Source organism: Oncorhynchus masou, chromosome 31 (assembly GCF_036934945.1).
Source record: "Oncorhynchus masou masou isolate Uvic2021 chromosome 31, UVic_Omas_1.1, whole genome shotgun sequence".
Lineage (NCBI taxonomy): Eukaryota > Metazoa > Chordata > Actinopteri > Salmoniformes > Salmonidae > Oncorhynchus > Oncorhynchus masou.
The window spans coordinates 68,146,798-68,164,115 of record NC_088242.1 but is presented as its reverse complement, the minus strand read 5'-3'; the positions used below and the strand labels follow the sequence as shown (position 1 = coordinate 68,164,115).

The following is a 17,318-nucleotide window of genomic DNA, read 5'->3' as shown; positions in this document are numbered from 1 at the left end:
CTGCCAGCAGTGCACCATGGGACAGTGTCTCCCTCTGAGCTCTGATGGTGGCCAGGCTGGCATACAGACCCATCAACTGCAGGGTTTCCCTGTCCAGTCTGCAAGGGCAGAAGGACATGATCTGACAGTCAATGTTGTAATTGGCTTATTGCAGGACCTGGAAAATGTTGTGCTTGCCTCTCGTCAGGGCTGTTATTGTGGAATTGGTGTGTGTGTCTGTATGTGTTTGTACCTCTTGGCCAGGGCAGTGAGAGTGTTTGTCTCATGCTCAAGGCTGGTGTGTATTTCAGTGAGGAGAGAGATGGCCGACCAAGACTGCTCCCTGGGTTTCACCCAATCAGGACAGCCCCTCAGGGACACACCCTCACTGCACCTGTCAATCATATCATCACCTGGTCAGAGGCATAGCCATCTGCTTCACATATACCTGCTCATCCTCAGGTTTGCCAATCAATTAGATCACTCCTCAATATAAACTCAGTGTGGATCTTTGTTATGCACAGCCTAAAACTATCCTAAGTTTGTGTGTTACCTGTATATCCTGAAGGCTCCAGGTAGGTCAGACAGACTCAGCATGTCATCTGACTCCTGAGTCTCCTCCCATAGCAAACCTAGCTCCGCCTCCCTCTCCTCACGCTCCCATGGCAACAGTGCCTTCCAGGCAACTAGCCCTGTAATATCATAAACATGATGATATGTACTGAGTATACAAATGTGGTGTGTGCGTGTGTGTCTCACCATGGTGTTCCTGCAGCATCTCTGTGAAGAGTATGTGTGTGACGGCATCATACTTCACTTCTACCAGTAGGAGTAGCTCTGACAGAGAGACACACCCCAATGCCTGACTTCTCACCCCTGACCCCCGACCACCACTTAAAGACGGCAGGGCTCCACACACACCCTCCTGCACCAGTCTGGGGACAGACACACACACACACACACATAAATGAGAGGGGGGCAGACAGATAAGGGGAGAGAAAGAGAGCGGGAGGGAGACAGAGAGAGTCTTACAAACTAACAGCTTACCTGGCCCAGCGCTGTCTAACTGCTCTCCTCAGTCTCCACCCACACACTCCTCCCTCTTTTCTCTCCTTTCCCTTTTCTTTCTCTGTGGGTATGTTATGTGTGTCTCTGTTGTACTGCGCTTGACTGGTGGTGTGGTACAGGTCTTGGTTGAGGTGTATGGTGTGCGTGTCTCTTGTATGTGTGTCTGTGGTGTGTGTGTCTGTGTGGTACAGGTCTCTGAGTTTTCCTGTGTTGAGCAACTGAAGGTCCCAGTAGATCTGTAGAATCAGGGTTCAGAAACAAACCTCATTCAAAGTTTTTTAAGCTCAAACATTAAGAATTTGAATTATATTAGAACACAGGTGTAATACACAGACACACACATACACACAGAGCTGTGATAGCTACTATACCTCGTCTCTCCTTTCTCTCTCTCTTTCCATCTCAAGGAGAACTTCTAAAACCTTTCCATCACTGCAGGACCAACTCTCATCATCCCCTTCAACCTAAGTGAGGCAGGGGAAGAGGTTTAAACAATACAGCTTGGCAATAGTAGCACATAGCCTGTCAAACCTATATCATTTTTGTCTGGGTACCAGTCAATTTCGCTAACATTCCACTCCTTTCCACTGGTCACATACTGGTTGAATCAACATTGTTTCCATGTAATTTCAATGAAATGACAATTGACCAACGTAGAATAGATGTTGTTTTGACAGTCTGTGCCCAGCGTGTTGTCACTTCTTTAATTTGCTAAAGACAGGAGTGGCAAGGAGTGGAATGTAATAGCTGAACAGAGACGTCAACCAAACTAATTGAATTTAGAGAGGATAAACAGAGTGTTCGTGTGTACTTCTAACATCATTATAGCAGTGTGTCTGTTTGTGTGTACATCTAACTTCATTATAGCTGTGTGTCTGTTTGTGTGTACTTCTAACTTCATTATAGCTGTGTGTCTGTTTGTGTGTACTTCTAACTTCATTATAGCTGTGTGTCTGTTTGTGTGTACTTCTAACATCATTATAGCTGTGTGTCTGTTTGTGTGTACTTCTAACATCATTATAGCTGTGTGTCTGTTTGTGTGTGTCACCTTCTTTATAGCTGTGTGTCTGTTTGTGTGTGTCACCTTCTTTATAGCTGTGTGTTTTTCTGTGTGTGTCACCTTCTTTATAGCTGTGTGTGCATCCTCCAAGCCGGTGTGTAGATGGAACACCTTGTGGAACAGAACACACACTTCCTGAGGAGAAAGCTGTCCTCCAAGAGAACGACCTAAAGACTGGTACAGACCAGCCACACACTGCTCCATCACACCCTGGAGAGATCACACACACACAGTACACCTCACACATTACACAAACAATATACTAATAAGACAGTACTGAAGAAAATAAATATTATCAGCCAGCCATAGTGTCTTACCTGCTCCATGTTTACGCTGTAGACTGATGAATTATACACACTATCGCCATTATTACGCCAGTCGCCCCGACAACAGTCGGATTAGGTTACCAGGCAACAATACCGAAAGTTGTCTGCCAGCCTAAGTCAGACAGGTGACACCTGACCATGTTACTGGTCTCACCTTGGAGCAATTAGTTCCCCTGGCCTGTATAAAGTATTAAAACACGCACAGAAACCACACATTGAACAGTCATCTTTATTTGTTGTGAAATGGCAGAGGGAATGTGACCAATATTGCCAGTCTGTGTCCGGCATAACACATGTTACATACACATTAAGTAACAAAGTAAAATCATGTGTTCAAACATATTCCAATAATTCCCTGTGGATACAACAGGGTTTCTACAGTAAAAGCTCCTGGTTATGTAGTGGAGTAACAACATGTTAATAACAGTGTTTATCCACCTTTTTATTTCCCCACTACATCCCTGCAGAGCATCATAGTGTGCCAGCAGCCCTATCAAATCAAATAGCAGATGTTATTGTGTGTGTAGCGAAATGCTTGCTTCTAGCTCCAACAGTGCAGTAATATCTACCAAGTAATATCTAACATTTTTCACAATACACACAGTACACACAAATCTAATTAAAGGAATGTAATTAAGAATACATACATTTATAGACCAGCAATGTCAGAGTGGCATAGAATAAGAAACTCTAGAATAGAATATAGTATATACTGTACATATGAGATGAGTAATGCAAAATATGTAAAAATAAATAAATACATTGTGACTAGTGTTCCATTATTAAAGTGGCCAGTACCAGCTTTGATGCACCTGTACTGACCTCGCCTTCTGGAATATAACGTGGTGAACAGGTAGTGGCTCGGGTGGTTGTTGTCCTTGATTATCTTTTTGGCCTTCCTGTGACATCGGGTGCTGTATGTGTCTTGGTGGGCAAGTAGTTTGCCCCCGGTGATGCGTTGGGCAGACCAAACCACCCTCTGGAGAGCCCTGTGGTTGCTGGTGGTGCAGTTGCCATACCAGACGGTGATACAGCCCGACAGGATGCTCTCAATTGTGCATTTGTAAAAGTTTGTGAGGGTTTTAGGTGCTAAGCCAAATTTCTTCAGCCTCCTGAGGTTGACGAGGCGCTGCTGCACCTTCTTCACCACACTGTCTATGTGGGTGGACCATTTCAGTCTGTCAGTGATGTGTACGCTGAGAAACTTGAAGCTTTTCACCTTCTCCACTGCGGTCCCGTCGATGTGGATAGGGGGTTGCTCTCTTTTCTGTTTCCTGAAGTCCACGATCAGCTCCCTTGTTATGTTGATGTTGAGTGAGAGGTTATTTATCTGGCACCATACTCCCAGAGCTCTGACCTCCTCTTTGTAGGCTGTCTCGTCATTGGTAATCAAGCCTACTACTGTTGTGTCGTCTGCAAACTTGATGATTGAGTTTGAGGCGTGCGTGGCTGCAGTCATGGGTGAACAGGGAGTGCAGGAGGGGGCTGAGCACGCACCCTTGTGGGGCCCCAGTGTTGAGGATCAATGAAGTGGAGGTGTTGTTTCCTACCTTCACCACCTGGGGGCGGCCCGTCAGGAAGTCCAGGACCCAGTTGCACAGCAGGGCAGGGTTCAGACTCAGGGCCTCAAGCTTAATGATGAGCTTGGAGGGTACTATGGTGTTGAATGCTGAGCTATAGTCAATGAACAGCATTCTTACATAGGTATTCCTCTTGTCCTGATGGGATAAGGCAGTGTGCAGTGCAATAGCATCGTATGTGGATCTATTGGGGCGGTAAGCAAATTGATGTGGGTCTAGGGCAGGGGTGTCAAAGTCAAATGGACGGAGGGCCAAATAAAAAATTTAGCTACAAGCCGAGGGCCGGACTGTTCGAATGTTCATTGAAAAATTTTTAAATGTACTAGTGAACAGGTAGTGGCGCATATAGTCTAGTGAACCTAATTGAACCTACTGAAAACCTAACAAATATATTCCAATATGATCAGATAAATAAAGCAATATTTTCTTATGGCTCTGTCAGTAATCTTTAATTTTCAACAGACACAAAAGACAAATTTCCTTTATATAAAAATCCCCATAACATGAACATTAAATGAAAGAAACCGGTATTCAAGGCACCATCAGTAGCCTATATTTTCTATTTTAAAAAGTGGGCTAAATTTACTTCAAAGAAACAGCCAAGGAATATGCAATGAAATCTTTTCCCTTTTTCACAAGCTGTCTTTTAGATTGATGGACAACTGGTCTACTCTGGCAATGGTGTTTCTGCTCAGACTCACATTTAAAAAGAGTTGCCTTTTTTCTGGGCAAACTTCTCCACAAACTTTAATCATGCAGTTTTTGATGAAATCCCCCTCCGTAAATGGCCGGGCTGATTTAGCGATCTCTTCTGCCAAAATAAAACTGGCCTTGACAGCAGCCTGGCCTTGTGATTTGGCTTTTTTGAACAGAGCCTGTCGAGATTTGAGGCCTCGTTTTAATTCCTCTGCCTTTTGTAGCCTTTGTTCCATGTCCATATTCTTGTTTTTGTCCGCGTGTTTCGTTTCATAATGTCGTCTCAGATTATACTCTTTCAGTACCGCCACACTTTCTCCACACAGAAGACACAGTTTTCCAGCTACCTCCGTGAACATATACTCCGAACCCACCTTGTTTGAAACCCCGGTTCTCAGTGTCCACCTTCCGTTTTGCCATTTTTGATGGGTATCTGAAAGTTAATTTTACTGTGATGCTGACGACTGCTGTGCCAATAAATATTGAAATGAAGCAGCCTACTGCTCGGTGCGCCCGTTGCATTGTGGGAAATGTAGTATTGGTGCGTGAAAAGATCTGAGCTGCCGGTCAATGCTGCGGTCTGCAAAGGTTCTAATAATAAATCAAGATCATCCCAGGGGCCGTAAAGAACCTTCTCGTATGTGGCCCTATTGGGGCCTACTCTGACATATGTGGTCTAGGGTGTCAGGTAAGGGAGAGGTGATATGATCCTTGACTAGTCTCTCAAAGCACATGATGACAGAAGTGAGTGCTACGGGTTGATAGTTAGTTCAGTTACCTTTGCTTTCTTGGGTACAGGAACAATGGTGGCCAACTTGAAGCATGTGGGGACAGCAGACTGGGATAGGGAGAGATTGAATATGTCCGTCAACCTCCTGAGTGCTACAGAGGCAGGCAGTGGTCACATCACAAACACTTGCAGTACAGTCCTAAAATACAGAGCATTCATTACAAGGTTGATAAAAATTCATCCATCTTCACAGAATCATAATAAATCAACAACAAGGTAAGGGAGTGAATGAGGTTCCTCCTTCATTCACACTGGCAGAGCTGGGAGAGGTCCTTAGAAATGTAGGTATATGTCTGTGCATTAGGATTTGCCGTGTATGATCTTGAGGCATGTCTTTGGCGGTACACAGTGGTTGTTTGGTTGTTGTGTAGTACCAGTCCATCAGGACATTGGCATCTGGGTACACAGGGTTTAAAAACGTGTCTCTCTATCACTCCTAGTGGTACTTCACCGTTAACACATGTCACTGGACATGGGGGAACACACACATCAAATATGAAACCACGCTCCACTGGACAGACCACCGCTAGAGAGAGAGAGCGAGAAAGAGAGACAGGAAGGGGGAGATGAGGAGGGTATACATGGATGATGTTGGAAAATAATGTTGGAAAACAATGTGTTATAATGTGGTTTTGTTTGTGTGTGTATTTACCACACAGTGAGGAGCTCCTCCAGTACAGTCTAGCCCCTGCCTCTCTGCACTGCGTTGCGTAGGCCTCCAGGGCATCACACAGAAACTTGTCAATATTGGCTCCGCAGCCAATGTGCGTTTAACCCAAGTCTGGTGTATGTGTGTGTGTGACCTGCAGCGTGCGTTAGCTGACTTCCTGGCCTGCTGTCTTACAGGGGTCAACATCCTCCCCAGGCCTACAGGACGACTGCTGTTATCCCTGCCCACCTACAGAGGGAGATATAAATAGGTCTGTCTGTCTGTCTGTCTGTCTACGAGCTGTGGTTAACACTACAAGACAGACACAGACCTTCCAGCTGTTTCCGAAGGCGGCCTCTGATTGGCTGACTTTTCCTGCAGGGGTTCGCAGGTCACTCTGGAGGTAGTTGTTGAAGTTGCCACAGAGACCTGTCATGACGTTGCCCTCTTTGGGTACAGCAAGCCCCCCTACACCCAGGCTGCTGTGGTCAGAGAGGTCGTAAATTCCTGGAGGAGATTATCTCCTCATGGCCACAGTATAGAGACAGAGTGAATTTTCATAGAGAACAAAGGAATTTATTCCACCTCACAGAACTTGAGGTCCGAACAACAGTTATGTTCTGGAGAAGGTATAAAAGATCGGTGAAGAATCCAGCTACGAACTGGTCCGTTTGGTACAATTTTGTGAAACTCATGGGAGCCAAAACTGACACATTACCATAACGCTGTTTATATAATAGCCTCAGATATGAGGCTTACATCTAGTTGTTGTATAAGATGAATGAGTGAGGATGATACTGTTTGTGAAATTGTGTAATGTGATTTTGGACTGTTAAATGAAGGAAACTCCAATTCCCTTTGGAGTTTAACTAAATCAGAGGACCATGAGGACCATGAGGACCATGAGCACAGTTATGGTCGGGCATCCTGGGACAGGCCCTTTTCTGCAATTCCGAATATAACCACCACCTTGAGAATTTCTCAACAGACCATGTTGCTCTCAATTACGAGAGGAGAAAGGTTGCAGACCAGCTTACCTCGATAACGAGAGGGCCAAGGTTTGAGACCAGACTGCTGAATATTTTCACCATCCCACATGGTTAAACTCTTAGACTAGCGATACCGACAGAATAAGAACAAGTCTTTGATATTCATTACTAGTCTGCAGCTAGGAATTCGGTATCATTGAACGCGAAGACCGACAACCGCCGAAACATCTATCCATAACGACATGAATGAATGTCACTCTGAACTATCCATTCCAACCACGACAGAGAGGGCGGACAAACTCTCCAACAGAAGCAAACTTTTCAACAGAGACCCCGACGACACACTGAGCGTAAATATATATATATATTGATTGCAATTGTTCCCGAATGAGTGTCGTTCATGTGCAAAGGATTAGCATTTCAATTGTTATAATTATCAACTCTGTAGTGACTTCTCAGCTGACCCCCACTCCTACTAATTACAGAGAATCTTTGATAAAAACTAAAAGTCTAAATTTAATGATAGTAAAAACACGACAGGTCACAGGTGTGACCTTTATACGACCCTGGAACACCTCCCTCCAAGTAGGACCGCCCACTCCACAACACCTGAGGGGGAGGGGAGTTCAGACATGTAAGAGTGAACACGGTAAGTGTTAAGACAGCTAAGAGTAAATAGATACAGTGGTTCCAGTACCTTTATTCCTATAATGTTGAGTAGGATGGCATTTGTCTGGCGCTCCAGGTAGATGTATATTTCCTTGAGGAATGGCAGGGTGATTACCTGGAATAAAAAAAAACACCTCACGTCGGATTGGCTCTTACCTCTAATACACACACTCTGATTGGCTCTCTGCTAGAACATCCACAACCAACAATTTTCTCACCTTAACAACCCAGTCCTGGAGTAGCTGCGCCACCACATCTCCTATGAAGACAGTCACCTCTTTGGTCCAGGACACTCCCTTTTGACCATGGTCGTCATTGGTCGCATGGACACTGGATACATACAGACAGGTGTACATAAATTACTTCAAATCAACCAAATACCAAACCTTGCTAAGTATACATTTTGTTAATATAAAAAACCTTACTGCATACCTGGAGTCCCCTCTGTCACAGTCCTGGGCCAGTACGTAGGTGCAGGTGGGAATCCCCGAACGCTACACAGGTAGCTGGCCGTGGAATGCAGTGGGGACAACACACACCTGGGATCACATCGGAAGTCTTGTCCTGTCACACACAAGTGAAACGGAACACTGAGAGACCAGACGGAACACTAAAAGACCAGACAGAAGACAGAGAGACCAGACGGAATATTGAGAGACCAGACGGAACACTGAACAGTGGTTGCACTGGCAGGTGAAGCAGGGTTCATCAGAGTTGCTGTGCAGTTACTGAGGGGCTATACACACATGCATGTTACTGGAAGCCTTAAAGTGAGAGAGAGAGTGCATGTGTACTCAAATCAAATCAAATTTTATTTGTCACATACATATGGTTAGCAGATGTTAATGCGAGTGTAGCGAAATGCTTGTGCTTCCAGTTCCGACAATGCAGTAAAACTTTAGGGGAAACTAATTTCTTCTACACAGTGTAAGGGGATAAAGAATATGTACATAAATATATGAATGAGTGATGGTGCAGAGCAGCATAGGCAAGATACAGTAGATGGTATCGAGTACAGTATATACATATGAGATGAGTATGTAAACAAGGTGGCATAGTTAAAGTGGCTAGTGATATATGTATTACATAAGGATGCAGTAGATGATAGAGTACAGTATATACTGTACTCTTGAACTTTGCGACCTTGAACTTTGCGACCTTCTGCCACATTTCAGGCTTCAAACATAAAGATATAAAACTGTATTTTTGTTGTGAAGAATCAACAACAAGTGGGACACAATCATGAAGTGGAACGACATTTATTGGATATTTCAAACTTTTTTAACAAATCAAAAACTGAAAAATTGGGCGTGCAAAATTATTCAGCCCCCTTAAGTTAATACTTTGTAGCGCCACCTTTTGCTGCGATTACAGCTGTAAGTCACTTGGGGTATGTCTATCAGTTTTGCACATCGAGAGACTGAAATTTTTTCCCATGCAAAACAGCTCGCGCTCAGTGAGGTTGGATGGAGAGCATTTGTGAACAGCAGTTTTCAGTTCTTTCCACAGATTCTCGATTGGATTCAGGTCTGGACTTTGATTTGGCCATTCTAACACCTGGATATGTTTATTTTTGAACCATTCCATTGTAGATTTTGCTTTATGTTTTGGATCATTGTCTTGTTGGAAGACAATTCTCCGTCCCAGTCTCAGGTCTTTTGCAGACTCCATCAGGTTTTCTTCCAGAATGGTCCTGTATTTGGCTCCATCCATCTTCCCATCAATTTTAACCATCTTCCCTGTCCCTGCTGAAGAAAAGCAGGCCCAAACCATGATGCTGCCACCACCATGTTTGACAGTGGGTATGGTGTGTTCAGGGTGATGAGCTGTGTTGCTTTTACGCCAAACATAACGTTTTGCATTGTTGCCAAAAAGTTCAATTTTGGTTTCATCTGACCAGAGCACCTTCTTCCACATGTTTGGTGTGTCTCCCACTTGGCTTGTGGCAAACTTTAAACGACACTTTTTATGGATATCTTTAAGAAATGGCTTTCTTCTTGCCACTCTTCCATAAAGGCCAGATTTGTGCAATATACGACTGATTGTTGTCCTATGGAAAGAGTCTCCCACCTCAGCTGTAGATCTCTGCAGTTCATCCAGAGTGATCATGGGCCTCTTGGCTGCATCTCTGATCAGTCTTCTCCTTGTATGAGCTGAAAGTTTAGAGGGACGGCCAGGTCTTGGTAGATTTTCAGTGGTCTGATACTCCTTCCATTTCAAAATTATTGCTTGCACAGTGCTCCTTGGGATGTTTAAAGCTTGGGAAATCTTTTTGTATCCAAATCCGGCTTTAAACTTCTTCACAACAGTATCTCGGACCTGCCTGGTGTGTTCCTTGTTCTTCATGATGCTCTCTGCGCTTTTAACGGACCTCTGAGACTATCACAGTGCAGGTGCATTTATACAAAGACTTGATTACACACAGGTGGATTGTATTTATCATCATTAGTCATTTAGGTCAACATTGGATCATTCAGAGATCCTCACTGAACTTCTGGAGAGAGTTTGCTGCACTGACAGTAAAGGGGCTGAATAATTTTGCACGCCCAATTTTTCAGTTTTTGATTTGTTAAAAAAGTTTGAAATATCCAATAAATGTCGTTCCACTTCATGATTGTGTCCCACTTGTTGTTGATTCTTCACAAAAATACAGTTTTATATCTTTATGTTTGAAGCCTAAAATGTGGCAAAAGGTCGCAAAGTTCAAGGGGGCCGAATACTTTTGCAAGGCACTGTATGAGATGAATAATGTAGGGTATGTAAACATTATATTAGGTAGCATTGTTTAAAGTGGCTAGTGATATATTTTACATCCTTCCCATCAATTTCCATTATTGAAGTGGCTGGAGTTGAGTCAGTGTGTTGGCAGCAGCCACTCAATGTTAGTGGTTGCTGTTTAACCTCTTACACCTATGGTGGCGCTATTTCATTTTTGGAAGAAAAACGTTCCCGTTTTAAACAAGATATTTTGTCACAAAAAGATGCTCGACTATGCATATAATTGCTACTGTTCGAAAGAAAACACTGACGTGTCCAGAAATACAAATATCTTCTCTGTGCGTGCCCTTTAACGTGAGCTTCAGGCAAAACCAAGATGACTTGGCATCCAGGAAATGACAAGGATTTTTGAGGCTCTGTCTTTCATGATCTCCTTATATGGCTGTGAACGCAAGAGGAATGAGTCTGCCCTTTCTGTCGTTTCCCCAAGGTGTCTGCAGCATTGTGACGTATTTGTAGGCAGATCATTGGAAGATTGACCATAAGAGACCACATTTACCACGTGTCCGCCCGGTGTCCTGCGCCGAAATTGGTGCGCAAAAGTCACCTGCCAGTATTTTTCCATGGGGCACAGAGAGAGAAGCAAGCTTTCACTAGGGTGTCAGGTAGGGTGGAGGTGATATGGTCCTTGACTAGTCTCTCAAAGCACTTCATGATGACGGAAGTGAGTGCTACAGGGCGGTAGTCGTTTAGCTCAGTTACCTTAGCTTTCTTGGGAACAGGAACAATGGTGGCCCTCTTGACAATCCTGTTGGGAGTTCAAGTGCGTTTGAGATAGAAGCTGTTTTTCAGCGGGGTGAACAGGCAGTGGCTCGGGTGGGTGTTGTCCTTGATGATCTTTATGGCCTTCCTGTAACATCGGGTGGTGTAGGTGTCCTGGAGGGCAGGTATGTGGGAACAGCAGACTGGTATAGGGATTGATTGAATATGTCCGTAAACACACCAGACAGCTGGTCTGCGCATGCTCTGAGCTCAGTTACCTTAGGGAACGCGGCTGGGGATGCCGTCTGGGCCTGCAGCCTTGCGAGTGTTAACATGTTTAAATGTTTTACTCACCTCGGCTGCAGTGAAGGAGAGACCGCATGTTTCCGTTGCAGGCCGTGTCAGTGGCACTGTATTGTCCTCAAAGCGGGCAAAAAAGTTATTTAGTCTGCCTGGGAGCAAGACATCCTGGTCCGTGACTGTGCTGGATTTCGTCTTATAGTCCGTGATTGACTGTAGACCCTGCCACATACCTCTTGTTTCTGAGCCGTTGAATTGAGATTCTACTTTGTCTCTGTACTGACACTTAGCTTGTTTGATAGCCTTACGGAGGGAATAGCTGCACTGTTTGTAATCGGTCATATTACCAGTCACCTTGCCCTGATTAAAAGCATTGGTTCGCACTTTCAGTTTCACGCGAATGCTGCCATCAATCCACGGTTTCTGGTTAGGGAATGTTTTAATCGCTGCTATGGGAACGACATCTTCAACGCACGTTCTAATGAACTCGCACACGAATCAGCGTATTCGTCAATGTTGTTGCCTGACGCAATACGAAACATGTCCCAGTCCACGTGATGGAAGCAGTCTTGGAGTGTGGAATCAGCTTGGTCGGACCAGCGTTGGACAGACCTCAGCGTTGGGGCTCCTTGTTTCAGTTTCTGCCTGTAGGCAGGGATCAGCAAAATGGAGTCGTGGTCAGCTTTCCCGAAAGGGGGGCGGGGCAGGGCCTTATATGCGTCGCGGAAGTTAGAATAACAGTGATCCAAGGTTTTGCCAGCCCTGGTGGCGCAATCGATATGCTGATACATTTTAGGGAGTCTTGTTTTCAGATTAGCCTTGTTAAAATCCCCAGCTACAATGAATGCAGCCTCAGGATGTATGGATTCCAGTTTGCAAAGTCAAATATAGTTCGTTCAGAGCCATCGATGTGTCTGCTTGGGGGGGGAATATATACGGCTGTGATTATAATCGAAGAGAATTCTCTTGGTAGATAATGCGGGCTACATTTAATTGTGAGGAATTCTAAATCAGGTGAACAGAAGGATTTGAGTTCCTGTATGTTTCTGTGATCACACCACGTCTCGTTAGCCATAAGGCATACGCCCCCACCACTCTTCTTACCAGAAAGGTGTTTGTTTCTGTTGGCGCGATGCGTGGAGAAACCGAAAGTATCTCTCCAGTGAGCCATGTTTCCGTGAAGCAAAGAACGTTACAGTCTCTGATGTCCCTCTGGAATGCTACCCTTGCTCGGATTTCATCAACCTTGTTGTCAAGAGACTGGACATTGGCGAGAAGAATGCTAGGAAGTGGGGCACGATGTGCCCGTCTACGTAGTCTGACCAGAAGACCGCCTCGTTTCCCTCGTTTACGAAGTTGTTTTATTGAGTCGCCGGCTGGGATCCATTCCGTTGTCCTGGTTGAAAGGCAGAACACAGGATCCGCTTCGTGAAAGTCATATTCTTGGTCCTACTGATGGTGAGTTGACTCTGATCTTATATTCAGTAGTTCTTCTCGACTGTATGTAATGAAACCTAAGATGACCTGGGGTACTAATGTAAGAAATAACACGTAAAAAAAAAAACTGCATAGTTTCCTAGGAACGCGAAGCGAGGCGGCCATACTACCTATGTAGGTGTGTGTACTGAGGTACAGTAGGTGTGTAAACTGGGGGATCTGTGTGTGCATGACTGTATGTTCTGTCAGTAAATAATCAGATCTATCCAGAAACAGAGTACTCCTTTGTCTTTCTTTTCCTAGATAGTCACCCATAAAAGGGTCCTGAGTGAGATTTTTTCGAGGGATTTTCTATCACCTCAGTTGAACACCTGATTCCCTTTTTGTTCAAACTGGGCTGATGTAGGTTTGGGTATACTTTCTTTCCATTGTACAAACAGGTATTAAATACTGTATTAAGCACTGAATAACGTGTGTGCATTTTGTGTATGTGACAGTGTGTGTGTGCTACTTGGCAAGTACACCATCTCACCATCACATGCTAGGCAGCACTCGCTCTGTATTGGGTAAGGACAGCTGACAGCAGGGCAGCGTTTCCTCGCACAGAGGACTGAACCCATCGCGACACGCATACACTTCACACGGGCCGGACACATCATCCCAAGATTCCCTGTTGGCCCACACCCAACCCCCATATGGACAGCCTGAAACACTCAGAGATGTAGGATCTTAATTTGATCATCCTGTTGCAGGAAAACAAATTAAGTCACACAATCAAAAGCTTGACACACAGGTCCATGTATGCACGCATGTAAATAAACAGGTGCACACACATTTGAGGTTTAGAAATGGTTCTGAAGTTTGCAATTTCCACATAGAAATTTCATACTTGATTTTCCCTTTCGAAAAATGTATCAACCTCTACATAAATGTCCATCAATTATAATCCATATAATAATTCACATTTCCTGTTGCTGTAGGATTATTTTTCTGCTGTAGTAAAATGACTCAAATTAAGATCCGACGGAAAGTATTCAGACCCCTTTCCTTTTTCCACAATTTGTTACATTACAGCCTTATTCTAAAATGCATTAGATAAAAACATTTCCTCAGAAATCTACACACAATACCCCATAATGACAAAGGGGCGGCAGGGTAGCCTAGTGGTTAGAGCGTTGGACTAGTAACCGGAAGGTTGCGAGTTCAAACCCCCGAGCTGACAAGGTACAAATCTGTCGTTCTGCCCCTGAACAGGCAGTTAACCCACTGTTCCCAGGCCGTCATTGAAAATAAGAATTTGTTCTTAACTGACTTGCCTGGTTAAATAAAGGTAAAAAAAAAAAAAAGCAAAATCAGGTATTTAGAATTAAAAAAAAAACATTTATTAAAAATTAAAAACAGAAATACCTTATTTACATAGGTATTCAGACCCTTTGCTATGAGAGTCGAAATTGAGCTCAGATGCATCCTGTTTCTATTGTTCATACTTGAGTTGTTTCTACAACTTAATTGGAGTCCACCTGTGGTAAATTCAATTGGACAAGATTTTGAAAAGGCACACACCTGCCTATATACAGTGGGGCAAAAAAGTATTTAGTCAGCCACCAATTGTGCAAGTTCTCCCCACTTAAAAAGATGAGAGAGTCCTGTAATTTTCATCATAGGTACACTTCAACTATGACAGACAAAATTAGATTTTTTTTTCTCCAGAAAATCACATTGTAGGATTTTTTATGAATTTATTTGCAAGTTATGGTGGAAAATAAGTATTTGGTCACCGACAAACAAGCAAGATTTCTGGCTCTCACAGACCTGTAACTCCATCTTTAAGAGGCTCCTCTGTCCTCCACTCGTTACCTGTATTAATGGCACCTGTTTGAACTTGTTATCAGTATTAAAGACACCTGTCCACAACCTCAAACAGTCATACTCCAAACTCCACTATGGCCAAGACCAAAGAGCTGTCAAAGGACACCAGAAACAAAATTGTAGACCTGCACCAGGCTGGCAAGACTGAATCTGCAATAGGTAAGCTGCTTGGTTTGAAGAAATCAAGTGCGGGAGCAATTATTAGGAAATGGAAGACATACAAGACCACTGATAATCTCCCTCGATCTGGGGCTCCACGCAAGATCTCACCCCGTGGGATCAAAATGATCACAAGAACGGTGAGCAAAAATCCCAGAACCACACGGGGGGACCTAGTGAATGACCTGTAGAGAGCTGGGACCAAAGTAACAAAGCCTACTATCAGTAACACACTACGCCGCCAGGGACTCAAATCCTGCAGTGCCAGACGTGTCCCCCTGCTTAAGCCAGTACATGTCCAGGCCCGTCTGAAGTTTGCTAGAGAGCATTTGGATGATCTAGAAGAAGATTGGGAGAATGTCATATGGTCAGATGAAACCAAAATAGAACTTTTTGTTAAAAACTCAACTCGTCGTGTTTGGAAGACAAAGAATGCTGAGTTGCATCCAAAGAACACCATACCTACTGCGAAGCATGGGGGTGGAAACATCATGCTTTGGGGCTATTTTTCTGCAAAGGGACCAGGACGACTGATCCGTGTAAAGGACAGAATGAATGGGGCCATGTATCGTGAGATTTTGAGTGAAAACCTCCTTCCATCAGCAAGGGCATTGAAGGTGAAACGTGGCTGGGTCTTTCAGCATGACAATGATCCCAAGCACACCGCCTGGGCAACAAAGGAGTGGCTTCGTAAGAAGCATTTCAAGGTCCTGGAGTGGCCTAGCCAGTCTCCAGATCTCAACCCCATAGAAAATCTTTGGAGGGAGTTGAAAGTCAGTGTTGCTCAGCAACAGCCCCAAAACATCACTGCTCTAGAGGAGATCTGCATGGAGGAATGGGCTCTGAGCCCTCTCCTGTTCACCCACGACTGCGTGGCCACGCACGCCTCTAACTCAACCATCAAGTTTGCGGACGACACAACAGTGGTAGGCTTGACAACGGCGAGACAGCCTACAGGGAGGAGGTGAAGGCCCTCGGAGTGTGGTGTCAGGAAAATAACCTCACACTCAACGTCAACAAAACTAAGGAGATGATTGTGGACTTCAGGAAACAGCAGAGGGAACACCACCCTATTCACAACGATGGGACAGTAGTGGAGAGGGTAGTAAGTTTTAAGTTCCTCGGCGTACACATCACAGACAAACTGAATTGGTCCACCCACACAGACAGCATCGTAAAGAAGGCGCAGCAGCGCCTCTTCAACCTCAGGAGGCTGAAGAAATTTGGCTTGTCACCAAAAGCACTCACAAACTTCTACAGATGCACAATCGAGAGCATCCTGTCGAGCTGTATCACCGCCTGGTATGGCAACTGCTCCGCCCACAACCATAAGGTTAGTGAGGTCTGCACAACGCATCACCGGGGGCAAACTACCTGCCCTCCAGGACACCTACACCACCCGATGTCACAGAAAGGCCATAAAGATCATCAAGGACAACAACCACCCGAGCCACTGCCTGTTCACCCCGCTATCATCCAGAAGGCGAGGTCAGTACAGGTGCATCAAAGCTGGAAGAGAGAGACTGAAAAACAGCTTCTATCTCAAGGCCATCAGACTGTTAAACAGCCACCACAAACATTGAGTGGCTGCTGCCAACACACTGACTCAACTCCAGCCACTTTAATAATGGGAATTGATGGGAATTGATGTAAAATATATCACTAGCCACTTTAAACATTGCTACTTAATATAATGTTTACATACCCTACATTATTCATCTCATATGTATACGTATATACTGTACTCTATATCATCTACTGCATCTTTATGTAATACATGTATCACTAGCCACTTTAAACAATGCCACTTTGTTTACATACTCATCTCATATGTATATACTGTACTGCATCTTGCCTATGCCGCTCTGTACCATCACTCATTCATATATCTTTATGTACATATTCTTTATCCCTTTACACTTGTGTGTATAAGGTAGTAGTTTTGGAATTGTTAGTTAGATTACTCGTTGGTTATTACTGCATTGTCGGAACTAGAAGCACAAGCATTATGCTACACTCGCATTAACATCTGCTAACCATGTGTATGTGACAAATAAATTTGATTTGATCTGATTTGAAAAGCTTGTGAAGACTTACAGAAAACATTTGACCTCTGTCATTGCCAACAAAGGTTATATAACAAAGTATTGAGATAAACTTTTGTTATTGACCAAATACTTATTTTCCACCATAATTTGCAAATTAATTAATAAAAAATCCTACAATGTGATTTTCTGGATTTTTTTTCTCATTTTGTCTGTCATAGT

General features: G+C 44.1%; 1 protein-coding gene and 1 long non-coding RNA gene across 2 annotated transcripts in view; one reads left to right on the top strand and one right to left on the bottom strand.

Moving 5' to 3' along the window:
• The window catches only part of LOC135524337 (cadherin-related family member 5-like), a 40,180-nt gene that overhangs the window by 3,526 nt on the left and 19,336 nt on the right, over positions 1 to 17,318 (top strand).
• Positions 798 to 1,507, bottom strand: LOC135524341 (uncharacterized). Its single transcript, XR_010452931.1, has 3 exons — positions 1,419 to 1,507; positions 1,027 to 1,283; positions 798 to 914 (listed from the first exon to the last, which is right to left on the bottom strand). It is a non-coding gene; the product is annotated as an uncharacterized LOC135524341 (long non-coding RNA).